Below are 20,241 nucleotides of genomic sequence, written 5' to 3'. Positions count from 1 at the left end.
ATGTTCGGGTTTGGCCGAACTTCGGGTCAAAGTTCGTGTTCGGGACCCAGACTTGACCCGAACTCGAACCCGAACCCCATTGAAGTCAACGGGGACCCAAACTTTGGTGCACTAAAATAGCTGTAAAATAGTCGTAGTAAGGGCTAGAGGGCTGCAAAAGGGAAATGACTTAAAATAAAATAGAATAGAAAAAAAGAATAATAATAATCTTGAACTAGGAGGCGGAGGTCAAAGTGGAGGAGGAGGCGGTGGACGCGGCGGTGTAGGTGGAAGCAGACTTGGAGGAGGAGGAGGTAGCCAATACAGTTTTTTTTTTTTTTTTATAAATTTGTCACCCACCGATCTACCAGACAGATTAACTGTATTAATTTCCCTCTCACGTATGCAGTGCAGGTGTACCTCACACCAAAAATGTGTATGTCACCCACCAAGCTAACAGATTAACTATTATATTTTGGTGCATTAGACCCACAAAAAATCGCTATAGGTCACCTACAGAATTAACAGCCAGATAATTATTATATTTTTGTGTCAGGGGTGCAAGGATGGTCCATTGCACCCACAAAAGATCGCTATAGGTCACCCACAGAATTAATAGCCAGATGAGATTCCTAACTCTCTCCCTCACTTCAGCTGCCTGCTTCCTGTCCCTGCACTACTCAGAGCTGATGGATGGTGCTACACATGACCCAGCTTGTATAGATGCTGGGTCACATTATGCACCTGCCAATCACAGCCATGCCATTACTAGGCATGGCTGTGATGGCTTCTAAGTACCCACAGCTTAAAAGCTTGTTGATTGGCTGCCCTGCAGTGTTTCAACAAGCTTTATTAAATGCCCAAACACCGAACTCGAACCCAAACTTTTGCAACAAAGTTCGGGTTCGTGTTCGGGTGCCCGAACTCTCAAAGTTCAGTACGGACCCAAACTTTGCATTTTGGGTTCGCTCAACACTAATAATGACTACACCATTTTCACCAGCATTGATGAATTCACACATGGACTATGACTTTGTAACCTAATGTTCTGTGCAAGTCAGTCTGTCGACAGTAACTTAACCTCTTCCGGACACAGGGCATACTGGTACGCCCTGATGTCCCGGTACTTAAGGACACAGGGCGTACCGGTACCTCCTGTGTATTTCTGGCGGGCGGTGATCGGAACAAGGTGCCTGCTCAAATCATTGAGCAGGCACCTTGAATCAATGCGCAGGGGAGTCCCGTGAACCGTCCTGTGTCAACGATCGCCGCAACCACAGGTCAATTCAGACCTGCGGTTTGCGGCTTTTACCTGGTGCGGTGGCGGGCGGCGGTGCCATCGGGTCCCCATGCGGCTGTAGGGGGGACCCGATGGCATGGAAGGCAGCGTGATGCCTTCCTGAGGCATCGGCGCTGCCTTCCTGTGACGAGCCTGTGAGATCAAGACCCCTGGATCTCACAGGCCGGAAGCTGTATGAGTAATACTCACTGTATTACTCATATAGCCAATGCATTCCAATACAGAAGTATTGAAATGCATTATAAAGGGTTAGACCCCCAAAAGTTGAAGTCCCAAAGTAGGACAAAAAATAAAGTGAAAATAAAGTTTCCCTATATTAGGTATCGCCGTGTCCGTATCGACCGTCTCTGCAAACATATCACATGACCTAACTCCTCAGATGAACACCGTAAAAAAAAAAAAAAAACTGTGCTAAATAAATAATTTCACCTTACATCACAAAAAGTACAACAGCCAGCGATCAAAAAGGCATATGCCCACCAAAATAGTACCAATCTAACCGTCACCAATTCCCACAAAAAATGAGTTTCTACCTGAGACAATCGCCCCAAAAGTAAAAAAAAACTATGGCTCAGAATATGGAGACACTAAAACATCATTTTTTTTGTTTTAAAAAAGCTGTTATTGTGTAAAACTTACATAAATAAAAAAAATAGTATACATATTAGGTATCACTGCATCCGTATCGACCGGCTCTATAAAAATATCACATGATCTAACCCCTTAAATGAACACCGTAAAAAAAAAAAAAAAAAAAACTGTGCTAAATAAACCTTTTTTTTGTCACCTTACATCACAAAAAGTGTAATAGCAAGCGATCAAAAAGTCATATGCACCCCAAAATAGTGCCAAACTGTCATCTTATCCCGCAAAAAATTAGACCCTACATAAGATAATCGCCCAAAAACTGAAAAAACTATGGCTCTCAGAATATGTAGACACTAAAACATGATTCAAAAATGATATTGTGTAAAACTTACATAAATAAAAAAAAGTCTACATATTAGGTATCGCCGCATCCGTAATACCTTGCTCTATAAAAATATCACATGACCTAACCCCTCAGGTGAATACCGTAAAAAAATAAAAAATAAAAATGGTGTAAAAAAAGCCATTTTTTGTCACCTTACATCACAAAAAGTGTAATAGCAAGCGATCAAAAAGTCATACGCACCCCAAAATTGTGCCAATCAAACCGTCATCTCATCCCACAAAAATCATACCCTACCCAAGATAATCACCCAAAAACTGAAAAAACTATGGCTCTCAGACTATGGAAACACTAAAACATTTTTTTTTTTATTCAAAAATGAAATCATTGTGTAAAACTTACATAAATAATTAAAAAGTATACATATTAGGTATCGCCGCATCCGTGACAACCTGGTCTATAAAAATACCACATGATCTAACCTGTCAGATGAATGTTGTAAATAACTAAAAATAAAAACGGTGTCAAAACAGCTTTTTATTGTTACCTTGCCACCCTATCCCGTAGTTTCTAAAATGGGGTCACTTTTTTGGAGTTTCTACTAGGGATGCATCAGGGGGGCTTCAAATGGGACATGGGGTCAAAAAAACAGTCCAGCAAAATCTGCCTTCCAAAAACCGTATGGCATTCCTTTCCTTCTACGCCCTGCCGTTTGCCCTTACAGCGGTTTACGACCACATATGGGGTGTTTCTGCAAACTACAGAATCAGAGCCATAAATATTGAGTTTGGTTTGGCTGGTAACCCTTGCTTTGTTACTGGAAAAAAATTATTAAAATGGAAAAGCTGCCAAAAAAGTGAAATTTCGAAATTGTATCTCAATATTCCATTAATTCTTGTGGAACACCTAAAGGGTTAACAAAGTTTGCAAAATCAGTTTTGAATACCTTGAGGGGTGTAGTTACTAGAATGGCGTCATTTTTGGGTGGTTTCTATTATGTAAGCCTCACAAAGTGACTTCAGATCTGAACTGGTCCTTGAAAAGTGGGGTTTTGAAAATTTCAGAAAAATTTCAAGCTTTACTTCTAAACTTCTAAGCCTTGTAACATCCCCAAAAAATAAAATGTCATTACCAAAATGATCCAAACATGAAGTAGACATATGGGGAATGTAAAGTAATAACTATTTTTGTCGGTATTACTATGTATTATAGAAGTAGAGAAATTGAAACTTGGAAATTTGCTAATTTTTCCCAATTTTTGGCAAATTTTGTATTTTTTTTATAAATAAAAATGAATTTTTTTGACTCCATTTTACCAGTGTCATGAAGTACAATATGTGACGAAAAACAATCTCAGAATGGCCTGGATAAGTCAAAGCGTTTTAAAGTTATTCACACATAAAGTGACACTGGTAAGATTTGCAAAAAAATGGCCTAGTCCTTAAGGTGAAAATGAGCCCGGTCCTTAAGGAGTTATATAAATTATTATTTCATTCATAATAATATTAATGCAGCTTTACTTTCTAACAGATGTGTGAGCTGCATACTTTTTTTTTATCAATTTTTAATATAAACAGGCTATAATGATGCATGCATAAATTCATCTAGTAATAATACTAGACAACTACTGATGAACGAATTGATTGTAAATTAATTGCTAGTTGAATTTGACCAGAATTTTCCAAAAATTATGGTCAATTCCAATTCTGAATATTTGACAGTTCCATTCCAGCAAATACTACAGTGCAGTTTTGTTTCAAAGAGATTGTTTGTTAGCATCCAAAGCCTTGAACTGTATGTCGCTGTCACTTTAAGATTACTAATGCCAACTTGGTGTTAAAGAGCTTGAAATGAGTTGCATACAGTGCTAGGAGACCACATAATGCCATCCATTACCTTTCATGGTAATGAAAGGACTTTTCGATTCAGGTCACATTTATTTAGACCTGAATTGAATCAAATCTTAATCAAATTTCAAGAAATGTTCTCCTCACTATAAACAATCAATCTTGCAAGCACGAAAAATAAATAACATTTTCAGTGCAGATCTACAAGGTGGGCCATTTATATGGATACACCTTAATAAAATGGGAATGGTTGGTGATATTAACTTCCTGTTTGTGGCACATTAGTATATGTGAGGGGGAAAACTTTTCAAGATGGGTGGTGACCATGGTGGCCATTTTGAAGTTGGCCATTTTTAATCCAACTTTTGTTTTTTCAATAGGAAGAGGGTCATGTGACACATCAAACTTATTGGGAATTTCACAAGAAAAACAATGGTGTGCTTGGTTTTAACGTAACTTTATTCTTTCATGAGTTATTTACAAGTTTCTGACCACTTATAAAATGTGTTCAATGTGCTGCCCATTGTGTTGGATTGTCAATGCAACCCTCTTCTCCCACTCTTCACACACTGATAGCAACACCGTAGGAGAAATGCTAGCGCAGGCTTCCAGTATCCGTAGTTTAAAGCGCTGCACATCTCGTATCTTCACAGCATAGACAATTGCCTTCAGATGACCCCAAAGATGAAAGTCTAAGGGGGTCAGATCGGGAGACCTTGGGGGCCATTCAACTGGCCCACGATGACCAATCCACTTTCCAGGAAACTGTTCATCTAGAAATGCTCGGACCTGACACCAATAATGTGGTGGTGCACCATCTTGCTGGAAAAACTCAGGGAACGTGCCAGCTTCAGTGCATAAAGAGGGAAACACATCATCATGTAGCAATTTCGCATATCCAGTGACCCCCTTAGACTTTTATCTTTGGGGTCATCTGAAGGCAATTGTCTATGCTGTGAAGATACGAGATGTGCAGCACCTGAAACTACGGATACTGGAAGCCTGTGCTAGCATTTCTGTTGCTATCAGTGTGTGAAGAGTGGGAGAAGAGGGTTGCATTGACAATCCAACACAATGGGCAGCACATTGAACACATTTTATAAGTGGTCAGAAACTTGTAAATAACTCATGAAAGAATAAAGTTACGTTAAAACCAAGCACACCATTGTTTTTCTTGTGAAATTCCCAATAAGTTTGATGTGTCACATGACCCTCTTCCTATTGAAAAAACAAAAGTTGGATTCAAAATGGCCAACTTCAAAATGGCCACCATGGTCACCACCCATCTTGAAAAGTTTCCCCCCTCACATATACTAATGTGCCACAAACAGGAAGTTAATATCACCAACCATTCCCATTTTATTAAGGTGTATCCATATAAATTGCCCACCTTGTAGATCTGCACTGAAAATGTTATTTATTTTTCTTGCTTTCAAGATTGATTGTTTATAGTGAGGAGAACATTTCTTGAAATTTGATTAAGATTTGATTCAATTCAGGTCTAAATAAATGTGACCTTGCAGGATAACAGGCCGAACTGGATGGACAAATGTCTTTTTTCGGCCTTATGTACTATGTTACTATGTTACTATGACCTGAATCGAAAAGTCCTTTCATTACCATGAAAGGTAATGGATGGCATTATGTGGTCTCCTAGCACTGTATGCAACTCATTTCAAGCTCTTTAACACCAAGTTGGCATTAGTAATCTTAAAGTGACAGCGACATACAGTTCAAGGCTTTGGATGCTAACAAACAATCTCTTTGAAACAAAACTGCACTGTAGTATTTGCTGGAATGGAACTGCCAAATATTCAGAATTGGAATTGACCATAATTTTTGGAAAATTCTGGTCAAATTCAACTAGCAATTAATTTACAATCAATTCGTTCATCAGTAGTTGTCTAGTATTATTACTAGATGAATTTATGCATGCATCATTATAGCCTGTTTATATTAAAAATTGATTAAAAAAAGTATGCAGCTCACACATCTGTTAGAAAGTAAAGCTGCATTAATATTATTATGAATGAAATAATAATTTATATAACTCCTTAAGGACTGGGCTCATTTTCACCATAAGGACTAGGCCATTTTTTGCAAATCTGACCAGTGTCACTTTATGTGTGAATAACTTTAAAACGCTTTGACTTATCCAGGCCATTCTGAGATTGTTTTTCGTCACATATTGTACTTCATGACACTGGTAAAATGGAGTCAAAAAAATACATTTTTATTTATAAAAAAAATACAAAATTTGCCAAAAATTGGGAAAAATTAGCAAATTTCCAAGTTTCAATTTCTCTACTTCTATAATACATAGCAATACCGACAAAAATAGTTATTACTTTACATTCCCCATATGTCTACTTCATGTTTGGATCATTTTGGGAATGACATTTTATTTTTTGGGGATGTTACAAGGCTTAGAAGTTTAGAAGCAAAGCTTGAAATTTTTCTGAAATTTTCAAACCAAGCACACCATTGTTTTTCTTGTGAAATTCCCAATAAGTTTGTGTCACATGACCCTCTTCATATTGAAAAAACAAAAGTTGGATTCAAAATGGCCACCATGGTCACCACCCATCTTGAAAAGTTTCCCCCCTCACATATACTAATGTGCCACAAACAGGAAGTTAATATCACCAACCATTCCCATTTTATTAAGGTGAATCCATATAAATGGCCCACCCTGTATATATATAGATATATATAGAAAACAAAAAATATGATATACAAAAAATCCTCTCATAACATATTAATAATTTTATAATTTAGTAGGTTAATGTGATTACAGTCATAAGAAAAGTTATATAAATGTTATGTTTTTTTCATTGATGTTTTCTTGATTTTTTGTTTATTTTTATATGTAAAATGAGGAAAAGGGGTCCCTTAGGGGAATTTGCAATTGTCAGATTTCTTCTAACACAGACTGCAAAGGTTTAGGGCCAGGAAAACACAGTCCGATGTGAGCCACATCTCACGTGGCGACTGTAACTCCCCTGACCCGAACTAACTGTATCATAGTAATTAAAAGTTTATATCATAGTAATTTCAGTTTGTATCTGATCCTTGGGCTATTGCAGTGTTCTCACATGATGACTTGAGTACACTGCAATAGCTCTACAATCGGATACACACTGACCATAAATTACTATGATACAGTCAGTTCGGGTCAAGGGGAGATGCGGGTCACAGAGGACTGTGTTTCCCAGGCCGATCACGGTCATGTGCATGAGCTCTTACCATTGCAGTCTATGAGAAAGTTGTTGTGTCCCTACTTTCTCAAGGCTCCTGGTGTAGAGAGCTGTTCGGTAACTGGGAGCAGCCCCCTCCTAGTAAATATTCCTAGAGGTGCCCTAGGTGCAATGGACCATGACATCTGAGGGTTTAAATATCTGATCACAAACACTGCCATAGGTTATCTGCAACTCAAATGCTGGCTATGGTGCCAATAAACTCCTCAGCTGTGCCATCCTTAAAGTCTCAATTTTGCTTTTCATGTATGGTAGATGTAAGGAAGCGGTTAAAATGGATGTCTGAAGAAGCCTAAGGGCCATTTATCTTCTTTAGCTACAGCAGTAAATCAGTGTATTAGAATTCATGAATTCTATGCTTGCGTACATGCAGATCTCTCTTGCTATCTGCCTGTATAATTCTGCTACTGAGTATACTGAAACATCATAAATCATTATAAGAAAATTTGCCTTATCTCTGAGCGATTTAAAAGTAAGGAAAATGATTTCAAATTTCTGTTTTTATTAATTCCTTTTTTGTGTTTCAGGAACATGGTTTGCTGTCAGTTTTAAAATCCAGAGAAGAAGGAGAATGTGATATAGATCACGAGCTTGGTCTACCATGAAAATACTGCAATGTTCCTCTCAGAAAATGTTTGTCACCACATATATTTTATATATGATGGATATGAAATAAAATATGTTGATGTTACTTCTGGGTTCTTTTTGTTGCATGATATCTTGCAGACTAATAGGCATCTATCAGGAAATAACGAGATGTTCACGATAATTGCCTGATCGTTGGGGAGATGAGAGCTACATTTACATGCAGCAATCACTTGCGTTATATAGTGAGATACAGATTCATTGTTTCTGCGCAGCAGATCTCTGTTTATATGGGCCGATCTGCTGCAGAGAAATAAACATTTTAGGTGACTGCCAATGAATAAGCTTTTGCTCTTTTGTGTAGTGATTGCTGACTCCTTTTACACAGTACATTTATCAGAAAACAGCAGTTCAGTAAATACTCATCCCCAATAATTGGCCACATTGTCGGTCTGTGTAAAAGGACCATAAGCTCTGTATTTATACACTTCTGTGATGTATATAGTTCTATATACAGTAGGCTTTGGATATAAACAGATAACAGAGTATCTGTAGTCACGATACACGGACTCCAATCTGCTAGTGACTAGTCTATTGGGAATTATGTGATTCAATAAAAAACAAAAAACATTTCTGGTATTTAATCTGAAAGGCTGTGCTACACTTAATCTCCTAACAGCCACATTAAAATTGGGAAAAAAATAAACTTTTTTATTGTAGATTTTTTATACGTCTGAAGCAAATCTTGTTGGCACGCAACTTAGTGGACACAATTGCATTTTTAACCCTTTAGTGACAATTAATTGTAACATTTAGGACCAGTAACAATTTCTCCCTTCATGTTCCAGCAGTCATAACTTTAAAAAAAAAATTATACTAATTTATTTTTTTATTTTGTGGTATCAGTTGCAGTTTTTTTAGGAACCATTTTGGTATATATAGTAAATTAAATAACTTTTATTAATTTAGTTTTAGAGAGAAAGATAAAAAACATACATTTTACATTCTTTTCTGGAATTAATTTGCGTCATTTACTGTGTGGTATAGATACATTTATGTGGGTAACTGCAGTGATGATAATGCCACATTTCTATATTTTGCTTTACTATTGTTCCTTTCTTCCTGCAGGCTGTCAGCTCCCCAACTGCCCCCCTTCCTCTTCCAGACTGAAGAGGAGGGGGCTGCTGCTTTTGCTACTCATATCTATGGATGATATCACTGTTAGAAATTTTAATTCAGTGAATGCAGCTGAAAGTGAAAGTAAAAGCAGGTTTTACTGCTTTTTTAACCGACTTGATTTCTAACAGCAATATTTCCAGCTTATGTTGTGCTAATGCTGTCATTTAGCTGCTACCAATCAGGAGATATGAGCAGCTAAAGCAGACCCCCCTCCTCCTTCTGCCTTGCTGTGCTCAGGCAGAACAGTGCTTTTCCGACAGCCCAAACTGGACTCGGGCAAAACTGCTAGGTGGTTAAAGGGATTTTCTGAGATTTTAATACTGATGACCTATCTTCAGTATAGGTCATCAGAATCGAATCAGTGGGGGTACGACACCCAGGACCGCGAATCAGTGGTTTGAGAAGGTATCAGTGCTTCTGTGAGCTATGGGACCTTCACTCAGCTTTTCCTGGGCCGGTGACATCATGTTTATCATTCACGTGGCCTGTGAGTAGCTCAGCTCCATTCAAGTGAATGGGGATGAGCTGCACTACCAAGCACAGCAGCTAGAGGAAAAATCATCATAAATAAAATATCAGAAAACCCTTTTAATGTTAAAACTGAATCCATACATTGAGCCAGTAGGTAATGTTTGGAGATTTTAAAGGGGTTTTCCAAGGATTTTAGACTGATGACCTATCCTCACGATAGTTCATTAACCCTTTCATGACCAAGGGTCATTGATGCCCCAATGTCCAGGTCAAATTTTACAAATCTGACATGCGTCACTTTATGTGGTAATAGCTTTGGAACACTTTTATTTATCCAAGCCTTTCTGAGACTGTTTTCTCGTGACACATTCTACTTCTTGACGATCATAAATTTGAGTCTATATTTTTCACCTTTATTTATGAAAAAAATCCCAAATTTACCAAAAAATTTGGAAAAAAGCCATTTTCAAAATTTCAATTTCTCTGCTTTTAATACAGAAAGTGATTCCTCATAAAACATTTATTACTTAACATTCCCCATATGTATACTTTGTTGGCATCATTTTGGAAATGTCATTTTATTTTTTTAGGACATCAGAAGGCTTAGAAGTTTAGAAGCAATTCTTAAAATTTTTGCGAAAATTTCCAAAACCCACTTTTTAAGGACCAGTTCAGGTCTGAAGTCACTTTGTGGGGCTTACATAGTGGATACCCCCATAAATGACCCCATTGTAGAAACGACACCCCTCAAGTTGCTCAAAACTGATTTTACAAACTTTGTTAACCCTTTAGGTGTTCCACAAGAATTAAAGGAAAATGGAGATTAAATTTCTATATTTCACTTTTTTGGCAGATTTTCCATTTTATTAAAAAATTTTCTTTAACACATTGAGGGTTAACAGCCAAACAAAACTCAATATTTATTACCCTGATTCTGCGGTTTACAGAAACACCCCACATGTGGTTGTAAACTGATGTAAGGGCGCAGATGAAAAGGAGCGCCACATGGTTTTTGGAAGGCAGATTTTGCTGTACTGGTTTTTAGATGCCATGTCCCATTTAAAGCCCCACTGATGCACCCCTACAGTAGAAACTCCCAAAAAGTGACCAGATTTTGGAAACTGGGGGATAAGGTGCCAGATTTATTGGTACTATTTTGGGGTACATATGATTTTTTATTGCTCTATATTAAGTTTTTTGTGAGGCAAGGTAACCAAAAAATGGCTGTTTTGACACCATTTTGTTATTTTTAATATTTTACAAGATTCATCTGACAGGGTAGATCATGTGCTATTTTTATAGAGCAGGTTGTTACGGACGCAGTGATATCAAATATGTCTACTTTCTTTTTTTGTTTGTTTCAGTTTTAAATAATAAAGCATTTTTGAAAAAGAAATTATGTTTTTGTGTGTCCATTTTCTGAACGCCATATTTTTTTTATTTTTCTGCCGATCGTCTTGTGCAGAGGATCGTTTTTGCAGATAGAGTTGAGGTTTTTATTGGTACCATTTTTGGGTACATAGTATTTTTTGATCATTCCTTATTACACTTTATGACCAAAAAGTTGGCTGTTTTGGAACAGTTTTTATTTATTTATTTTTACAGTGTTCATCTGAGAGTTTAGGTCATGTGACACTTTTATAGAGCAGATCATTATGGACGTGGCGATACCTAATAAGTCTACTTTTTCTTATTTATTTAAGTTTTACACAATAATAGCATTTTTGAAACCAAAAAAATGATGTTTTAATGTCTCCATAGTCTGAGAGCCATAGCTTTTTAATTTTTTGGGCGATTGTCTTAAATAGGGTATCATTTTTTGCGGGATGAGGTGATGGTTTGATAGGTACTATTTTGGGGGGCATATGCCTTTTTGATCGCTTGGTGTTGCACTTTTTGTAATGTAAGGTGAAAAAATGGCTTTTTGGCACTGTTTTTATTTTTCATTTTTTACGGTGTTCACCTGAGGGGTTAGGTCATGTGATATTTTTATCGAGCATGTTACGGACGCGGCGATACCTAATATGTACACTTTTTCTTTTTATTTCACTTTAACACAATAATAGCATATTTGAAATAAAAAAATGATGAGCTCTCCATGAGAGCTATATACAGGTTCTTCTCAAAAAATTAGCATATTGTGATAAAGTTCATTATTTTCTGTAATGTACTGATAAACATTAGACTTTCATATATTTTAGATTCATTACACACAACTGAAGTAGTTCAAGCCTTTTCTTGTTTTAATATTGATGATTTTGGCATACAGCTCATGAAAACCCCAAATTCCTATCTCAAAAAATTAGCATATTTCATCCGACCAATAAAAGAAAAGTGTTTTTAATACAAAAAAAGTCAACCTTCAAATAATTAAGTTCAGTTATGCACTCAATACTTGGTCGGGAATCCTTTTGCAGAAATGACTGCTTCAATGCGGCGTGGCATGAAGGCAATCAGCCTGTGGCACTGCTGAGGTGTTATGGAGGCCCAGGCTGCTTCGATAGCGGCCTTAAAGGGCTTCTGTCACCCCACTAAAGTGTTTTTTATTTTTTTTGGGCTAGTTAAATTACTTATACTGCGATATATGAAAATATAATGGTCTTACTTACTTTGATTCAGCAGTTTCTTCTAAAAACGAAGTTTTATAATATGTAAATTAGGTCTCTACCAGCAAGTAGTGCGGCTACTTGCTGGTAGCAGCTGCAGAAAACCGCCCCCTCGTCGTGTTGATTGACAGGGCCAGCCGGGATCTCCTCCTCCGGCCAGCCCTGTCGGCATTTCAAAAATCGCGCGCCTGTGTTCATTCGGCGCAGGCGCTCTGAGATGAGGAGGATTGCCTCCTCAGAACTCCCTCATTGCGCCTGCGCCGATGACATCACCGAAATAGAAGACGTCATCGGCGCAGGCGCACTGAGGGAGTGCTAAGGAGACGTGCCTCCTCATCTCAGAGCGCCTGCGCCGAATGAACACAGGCGTGCGATTTTTGAAATGCCGACAGTGCTGGCCGGAGGAGGAGATCCGGCTGGCCCTGTCAATCAACACGACGAGGGGGCGGTTTTCTGCAGCTGCTACCAGCAAGTAGCCGCCCTACTTGCTGGTAGAGACCTAATTTACATATTATAAAACTTTGTTTTTAGAAGAAACTGCTGAATCAAAGTAAGTAACACCATTATATTTTCATATATCGCAATATAAGTAATTTAACTAGCCCAAAAAAAAAATAATGACTTTCGTGGGGTGACAGAAGCCCTTTAAGCTCATCCAGAGTGTTGGGTCTTGCGTCTCTCAACTTTCTCTTCCCAATATCCCACAGATTCTCTATGGGGTTCAGGTCAGGAGAGTTGGCAGGCCAATTGAGCACAGTAATACCATGGTCAGTAAACCATTTACCAGTGGTTTTGGCATTGTGAGCAGGTGCCAGGTCGTGCTGAAAAATTAAATCTTCATCTCCATAAAGCTTTTCAGCAGATGGAAGCATGAAGTGCTCCAAAATCTCCTGATAGCTAGCTGCATTGACCCTGCCCTTGATAAAACACAAAAACACAGTGGACCAACACCAGCAGCTGACATGGCACCCCAGACCATCACTGACTGTGGGTACTTGACACTGGACTTCAGGCATTTTGGCATTTCCCTCTCCCCAGTCTTCCTCCAGACTCTGGCACCTTGATTTCCGAATGACATGCAAAATTTGCTTTCATCCGAAAAAAGTACTTTGGACCACTGAGCAACAGTCCAGTGCTGCTTCTCTGTAGCCCTGGTCAGGCGCTTCTGCCGCTGTTTCTGGTTCAAAAGTGGCTTGACCTGGGGAATGCGGCACCTGTAGCCCATTTCCTGCACACGTCTGTACACGGTGGCTTTGGATGTTTCTACTCCAGACTCAGTCCACTGCTTCCGCAGGTCCCCCAAGGTCTGGAATCGGTCCTTCTCCACAATCTTCCTCAGGGTCCGGTCACCTCTTCTCGTTGTGCAGCGTTTTCTGCCACACTTTTTCCTTCCCACAGACTTCCCACTGACGTGCCTTGATACAGCACTCTGGGAACAGCCTATTCGTTCAGAAATTTCTTTCTGTGTCTTACCCTCTTGCTTGAGGGTGTCAATGATGGCCTTCTGGACAGCAGTCAGGTCGGCAGTCTTACCCATGTTTGCGGTTTTGAGTAATGAACCAGGCTGGGAGTTTTTAAAAGCCTCAGGAATCTTTTGCATGTGTTTAGAGTTAATTAGTTGATTCAGATGATTAGGTTAATAGCTCGTTTAGAGAACCTTTTCATGATATGCTAATTTTTTGAGATAGGAATTTTGGGTTTTCATGAGCTGTATGCCAAAATCATCAATATTAAAACAAGAAAAGGCTTGAACTACTTCAGTTGTGTGTAATGAATCTAAAATATATGAAAGTCTAATGTTTATCAGTACATTACAGAAAAAAATTAACTTTATCACAATATGCTAATTTTTTGAGAAGAACCTGTATATACAGTACAGACCAAAAGTTTGGACACACCTTCTCATTCAAAGAGTTTTCTTTATTTTCATGACTATGAAGGCATCAAAACTATGAATTAACACATGTGGAATTATATACATAACAAACAAGTGTGAAACAACTGAAAATATGTCATATTCTAGGTTCTTCAAAGCAGCCACCTTTTGCTTTGATTACTGCTTTGCACACTCTTGGCATTCTCTTGATGAGCTTCAAGAGGTAGTCCCCTGAAATGGTCTTCCAACAGTCTTGAAGGAGTTCCCAGAGATGCTTAGCACTTGTTGGCCATTTTGCCTTTACTCTGCGGTCCAGCTCACCCCAAACCATCTCGATTGGGTTCAGGTCCGGTGACTGTGGAGGCCAGGTCATCTGGCGCAGCACCCCATCACTCTCCTTCATGGTCAAATAGCCCTTACTTTCAAAGTTTTCCCAATTTTTCGGCTGACTGACTGACCTTCATTTCTTAAAGTAATGATGGCCACTCGTTTTTCTTTACTTAGCTGCTTTTTTCTTGCCATAATGCAAATTCTAACAGTCTATTCAGTAGGACTATCAGCTGTGTATCCACCTGACTTCTCCTCAACGCAACTGATGGTCCCAACCCCATTTATAAGGCAAGAAATCCCACTTATTAAACCTGACAGGGCACACCTGTGAAGTGAAAACCATTTCAGGAAACTACTTCTTGAAGCTCATCAAGAGAATGCCAAGAGTGTGCAAAGCAGTAATCAAAGCAAAAGGTGACTACTTTGAAGAACCTAGAATATGACATATTTTCAGTTGTTTCACACTTGTTTGTTATGTATATAATTCCACATGTGTTAATTCATAGTTTTGATGCCTTCAGTGTGAATCTACAATTTTCATAGTCATGAAAATAAAGAAAACTCTTTGAATGAGAAGGTGTGTCCAAACTTTTGGTCTGTACTGTATATATATATATTTTTTAGCGATTTTCTTATGTAGGGTCTCATTTTTTATGGGATGAGGTGACGGTTTTATTGGTACCATTTTGTGGGACATACGCCTTTTTGATCGCTCGGTGTTGCACTTTTTGTGGTGTAAGGTGACAAAAATGGCTTTTTTGACACAGTTTTTATTTTTTATTTTTTATGGTGTTTATTGGACGGGGTAGATCATGTGATATATTTATAAAGACGGCCGTTACGGATGCAGTGATACCTAATATGTGTATTTTTTTTTTCTTTTTCATTTTTTATAGGAAAATGCAATTTATTTTTTTAATTTACATTTTTATATATTTCTTTATTTAAACTTTTTATTATTTTCACTTTTTTTTTATCAAGTCCCACTTGGATCTTAAAGATCCAGTGGGGCTGATGGCTGTACTCTACTTTGCAATGATTTTGCATTTCAAAGTATAATACTATTAAATGTCCTGTAGATGGCAACACCGGACACTTTTGCAAAGCGTCTGGTTGCCATGGCACCCATCGGGTGCTGCCATCACAGCGCGGTAGCCCCGATGGTTGAGAGAGGGAGCCCCCTCCCTCTATTAACCCCATGGATGCCGCTGCCGTGGCATCTAAGGGGTTACAGCAGAGTGTCAGCATACAGCTGACACTCGCTGCTGATGCTCAGGAATGGAGCCGCCGACATCAAATAAAGCAGGGGGACCGCATCGGGGGCAGGGGACACAGATGGGGCAGCGCTGTAAAGAAGGGGCACGGCCAGCAGGAGGAGGCACATTTGGGGGCAGGATGCATGCATGGGGCGGGGAGGGGGCGGACCGCATCAGGGGTACGATACATGGATGGGGGGCGGGGACCGCATCAGCGGCAGGCGGGTACAGGGCTCACAGGAGGGGGGGGGTTGGAGGCTCACAGGAAGGGGGCACAGATCGGGGGGCTTCAGGACACATTATCTGATTTCAGGCTCTGATCTGCAGAGCACAGATCAGAGCCTGGAACAGGCACTTTTTCACTACCGCAATCCGATTGGTTAGTCTGCACAGACTAACCAATTGGATCGATTGCCGGCAAGGGACCACTCTGATTGGTCCCTTGCCGGCATTACTGAACTGTATGCTGTCCGTGACAGCAGCAGGGCAGGGGCAGAAGCTTTAATCCAAGCGCTTTGCAGCGCTTGGATTAAAGAGCTGCCTGACGTCTATACACGTGCTAGCTGCACGGGGCATGTGTAATTAGCACTATATAGACGGATTGCAGTCGGGAAGGGGTTAATATTTTATCACTGGCATGCAGGATCCTGGTTGATCATCTGTTTGAGGAGGCGCAGCATACCATGCACAGTGCGGTCCATTGTATAGCGGCTGTGCTTGGTATTGCAGCTCAGCCTCATTCACTTGAATGGGACTGAGTTTAACAGTCAATGAATGTGGATCCACTGTACCAACCAACCAGTTTAGCATTGAACTAGACCTAAGCAGGTTATCCTAGTGGTCTCCTAGTGTTCACCTTTTAATCCCTATACAGGGATGTGTCCTTTGCTGCAGGTAAGCCACTCTATTCTTTTATATCTTGGAATAGTCCTGGTGTATTTGTCAGCTAATCCAAGGGGGTCAGAGACACTAATGCAAAGCACCAAGGGATCAGGCAATGCTAGTGGTCAGGAAACCGGCAGAGGTCAGAGCAGACAGAGTCCGTGCAAATCTTTAAAATAAGTCTGAGGTCAGGGAAAGCAACAATTAAGCAATATGGTAGACAGGCAAAGGTAAGGGCTGGCAGCAGAGTTCTACAAACTGCCAGAGGTCCAGTACACAAGCAAACGGAACGCAAACCTTCAGTTGTAAACTAACAAAATAGAAACCTAAAGTTCAGATAGCTCTGCCTTAAGAAAGGCACTGTAAGTACCCAGAGATGTTACGCCATTGGATGGCAGAGATTGGAGCAATTGTGCACTGGACCTTTAAAAGCCAGGAAGCATGCACGCATTCCATACAGGGGACAGGAAGAGGCCTTGCAGCCTGACACAGGACTTTGGCGGCTGTGGCCTCCAACAAAGAACACAAGACATTGGCAGCTATCACCGCTGCAGCAAGGCAGAGGACACCCTGCTGGGACTGGGCAAGAGCTTGGTAAGTGATGCAGCGCCCACCCCCAATAGAAGTATTGCACTGGGCACGGAGCACTGTCATAACATTGAGCTGCACCTAGGTCATGTGAGTGATGAACGTGACACTCACCGGACTCTTCAAACAGCTGATCGTTGGCGTACAAGAAGACCCCCGCTGATTAAATACTGATGGCCTAAGGGTTGTATTAAACACCTGAAAATCTCTTTTAACTTTGAGCTCTACAATATTCAGTTCTGGACTACAATACAGACTGTAATTCAGGATAAATAAAACAGATTTTTTTTTACATAGATAAACTGCAAATTGTGGTCAACAGAGAACAGACACTTCAAGCTATTGATTAGAATTAGTGATGAGCGAAGTTATGAAAAATTAGATTTGGCTGCTTCGCCAAATTTCACAAAGAAATACGATTCGTGATTAATTACTTCACCACAAAGCATATTTCTTTGTATGTAGGGGCGCTATGGCCCCATGATTGAACCCCTTAGATGCCGGATTCATCGCTGATGCCGGCATCTGAGATTAAAATTAAGGCCTTTCAAAGGTTAATCCGGTTAAAAAAATATACTCACTTTATCCATTTGCTTGCAAAGAGGCCGTCTTGATTGAAAGAGACCTGATAACGTCGTGCAAGTAAATTCAGCTTTGCAGCTACGGTGATTGAATTTTTCTTGAAATTCAGATCGAAGTCAATTCGTTTGGCTCCATGATATGATGTGAACGAAAGTCTGTCTTCTCCTTAAGCTGTTTAACAAGATTGGTCTACAATTAAATGAACTTGAACTTTGTAACTTTGTTAACAACATTACTGAGTACTGCACTTATATCTAAACATTGCATATGATTGTATTTCGTTTACCATATGGCTTCACATACTGTATCTAGTAAAGTTACTGATTCATCTTAATATCTGTAAAAGCTTGACGTTTATTTTTATAAAAAGTGGAATTGTTTCCGTATTCTGGATTGGACAAATAAGCGTTAATTTATTAAAAACTAGCAGAAGGACCACTTGAAGATCTTCCGAACGACTTCAGGTCAATAGTGGCTCATGTAGCTATGGCTACGAAACTAGTGATAACGAGACACTGGAAGTCAAAAGATACCCCACATATAAAAGAAGTATGGCAAGCTGTAAATACCACCTGTTCATTTGAACAGACAATTGCAAGGATACAGGACAAAACTCCCACATTTCATTATAGGTGGGACAGATGGTTAAACAGCAATTATTATCCCTCTCAAACTTGAGAGATATTCCTGCATAGTTTTGATGTGTTAGTTATGTTATTTGTTTGTTTTTCTGTTTTCATATCCTTAGGTTATATACTATTTTTATAGGAAGAATGTTTACTGATAATCAATACTTCTTGGTTACAATCGTTTCTTCACAATACAAGCTGTTATACAAATCGCTTATAATATGTTTCTCTTTTGACATTGTGAAAAATTTTATGTTTATTTCTTCATATCTTCCACGCGACTTAGAAAGCAATTTCTGTTCTATTTGTTTGTTTATAAAAATTTTAATAAAAAGAATTTCAAAAGAAGGACCCGACTTCGCACGGGTATATTTAATATATTTCATTTATTGTTTGTATGTGTCATTAAAGGATATTGACAGTAAACACTATAACAGTGACCTCCACAGCGGCCTGCCCCTTTAACAGTAACATCCACAGCGCCCTCCCCTTTAACAGTGACCTCCACAGCGGCCGCCCCTTTATTAGTGACCTCCACAGTGCCCAGTCTTGTTAACAGTGATTTCCACAATAACCCTGCCCCTTTAACAGTGACCTCTACAGAGATCTGTTCCCTTAAAATGTGACCTCCACAATACCCCGTTCCCTTAACAGTGACCTCCATAGCGGACCGTCCCCTTAACTGTGACCTCTACAGTTCCCTGTCCCCTTAACAGAGACCTCCACAGCGCCCGCCCCTTTAACAATGACCTCCACAGCAGCCCGCCCCCTTTAACAGTAACCTCCACAACAGTCGCCCCTTTATTAGTGACATTCACAGTACCCCATCTCCTTAAGAATGATTTCCACAACACCCCATCCCCTTAATAGTGGCCTCTACATCAATCTGCCCCTTAACACTGACCTCCATAGTGGACCATCCCCTTAACTGTGACCTCCACAGCAGCCTGCCCCTAGGGTGGCCAGAGGTCCGGTTTTAGGCAGTACAGTCTGGCGTCCAGACTCCTTGTTCTCCATCCGGCGCAGGGCCTGGACGGACAAAGGGATGTTCTTCTGAACAGCTCACTTTCAGACAGCAGCTCTGTGCCCCCCCCAAAAAACTGATTGAAGCAGGGGTGTTATATACCAATAATATACTTTCTATATAGTGCATTTAGGTAGTGCCGCATTTGTTTGCGGTTTTGCTGCGTTACCTCAGCTACACAGAGTGACAAACGCTATTGGAAAAAAAAAATTCTACTGGTGTGATATACCAGTTGCCCCCCAAAAAAACTGATTGAAGCAGAGGTGTGATATACCAATAATATACCGTATTTTTCGCCCTATAAGACGCACCGGCCCAAAAGACGCACCTAGGTTTTTGAGGAGGAAAATAAGAAAAAAAACATTTTTAACCAAAAGGTGTGCTTTTGGTGGGTTTTAAACTAATGGTGGTCTGTGTGTAGTGTCCCACTAGGTAAATGTGGGCACTACACAAGGGTTAATATGATCATTATAATTGGTATGATGTGTTATGTGTATTTTTCCTGTGTTATCTGGGTATCAGGCCTGTTAGGGTGCAGTTCATCATTCTAGGCACTAGAGGGAGCTAGGGAACACCGGTCCTAGTATATATATTTAGACCCAGACATGGAGGAGTCAGTCTGTGTAGTCAGGAGTCTGTGTAGAGACAGAAGGGAGTGTGCACCTTAGCCAGAGAGAAGCTGAGGGCCACATCCTGACATGCAGCTAGACAGCCCAGGCTTCTAGTGTAATCCAGGAGGCTAGTGAGTGCAGACTAGCCAGCCTGTGGATAATGAGCCAGAGTTAGCTCAGAAGATTGTCACCAGGGAAAGAGTTGCCTCCTGAGAAACCAAGTTCCCATAAGCAGAGCAGAGCCAGAATTCCAGCTAGACAAGTAAGCTGAAGGGCAGAAGGATTTATACTTAAAGCAAGGATATATA

At 39.8% G+C, this 20,241-nt stretch overlaps 1 protein-coding gene across 1 annotated transcript in view; it reads left to right on the top strand.

The window, feature by feature from the left end:
* The window catches only part of GC (GC vitamin D binding protein), a 322,446-nt gene extending 314,441 nt beyond the window's left edge, over nt 1-8,005 (top strand). Inside the window, exon 13 of the mRNA XM_040418123.1 lies at nt 7,842-8,005. The gene's annotated coding sequence lies outside the window, so the exon portion shown is untranslated. The remainder of the gene's footprint in view (nt 1-7,841) is intronic.
* The last annotated feature ends 12,236 nt before the right edge of the window (nt 8,006-20,241 follow it).

Source organism: Bufo bufo, chromosome 2, assembly GCF_905171765.1.
Source record: "Bufo bufo chromosome 2, aBufBuf1.1, whole genome shotgun sequence".
NCBI lineage: Eukaryota > Metazoa > Chordata > Amphibia > Anura > Bufonidae > Bufo > Bufo bufo.
This window is presented reverse-complemented; position numbering and strand designations above follow the sequence as displayed.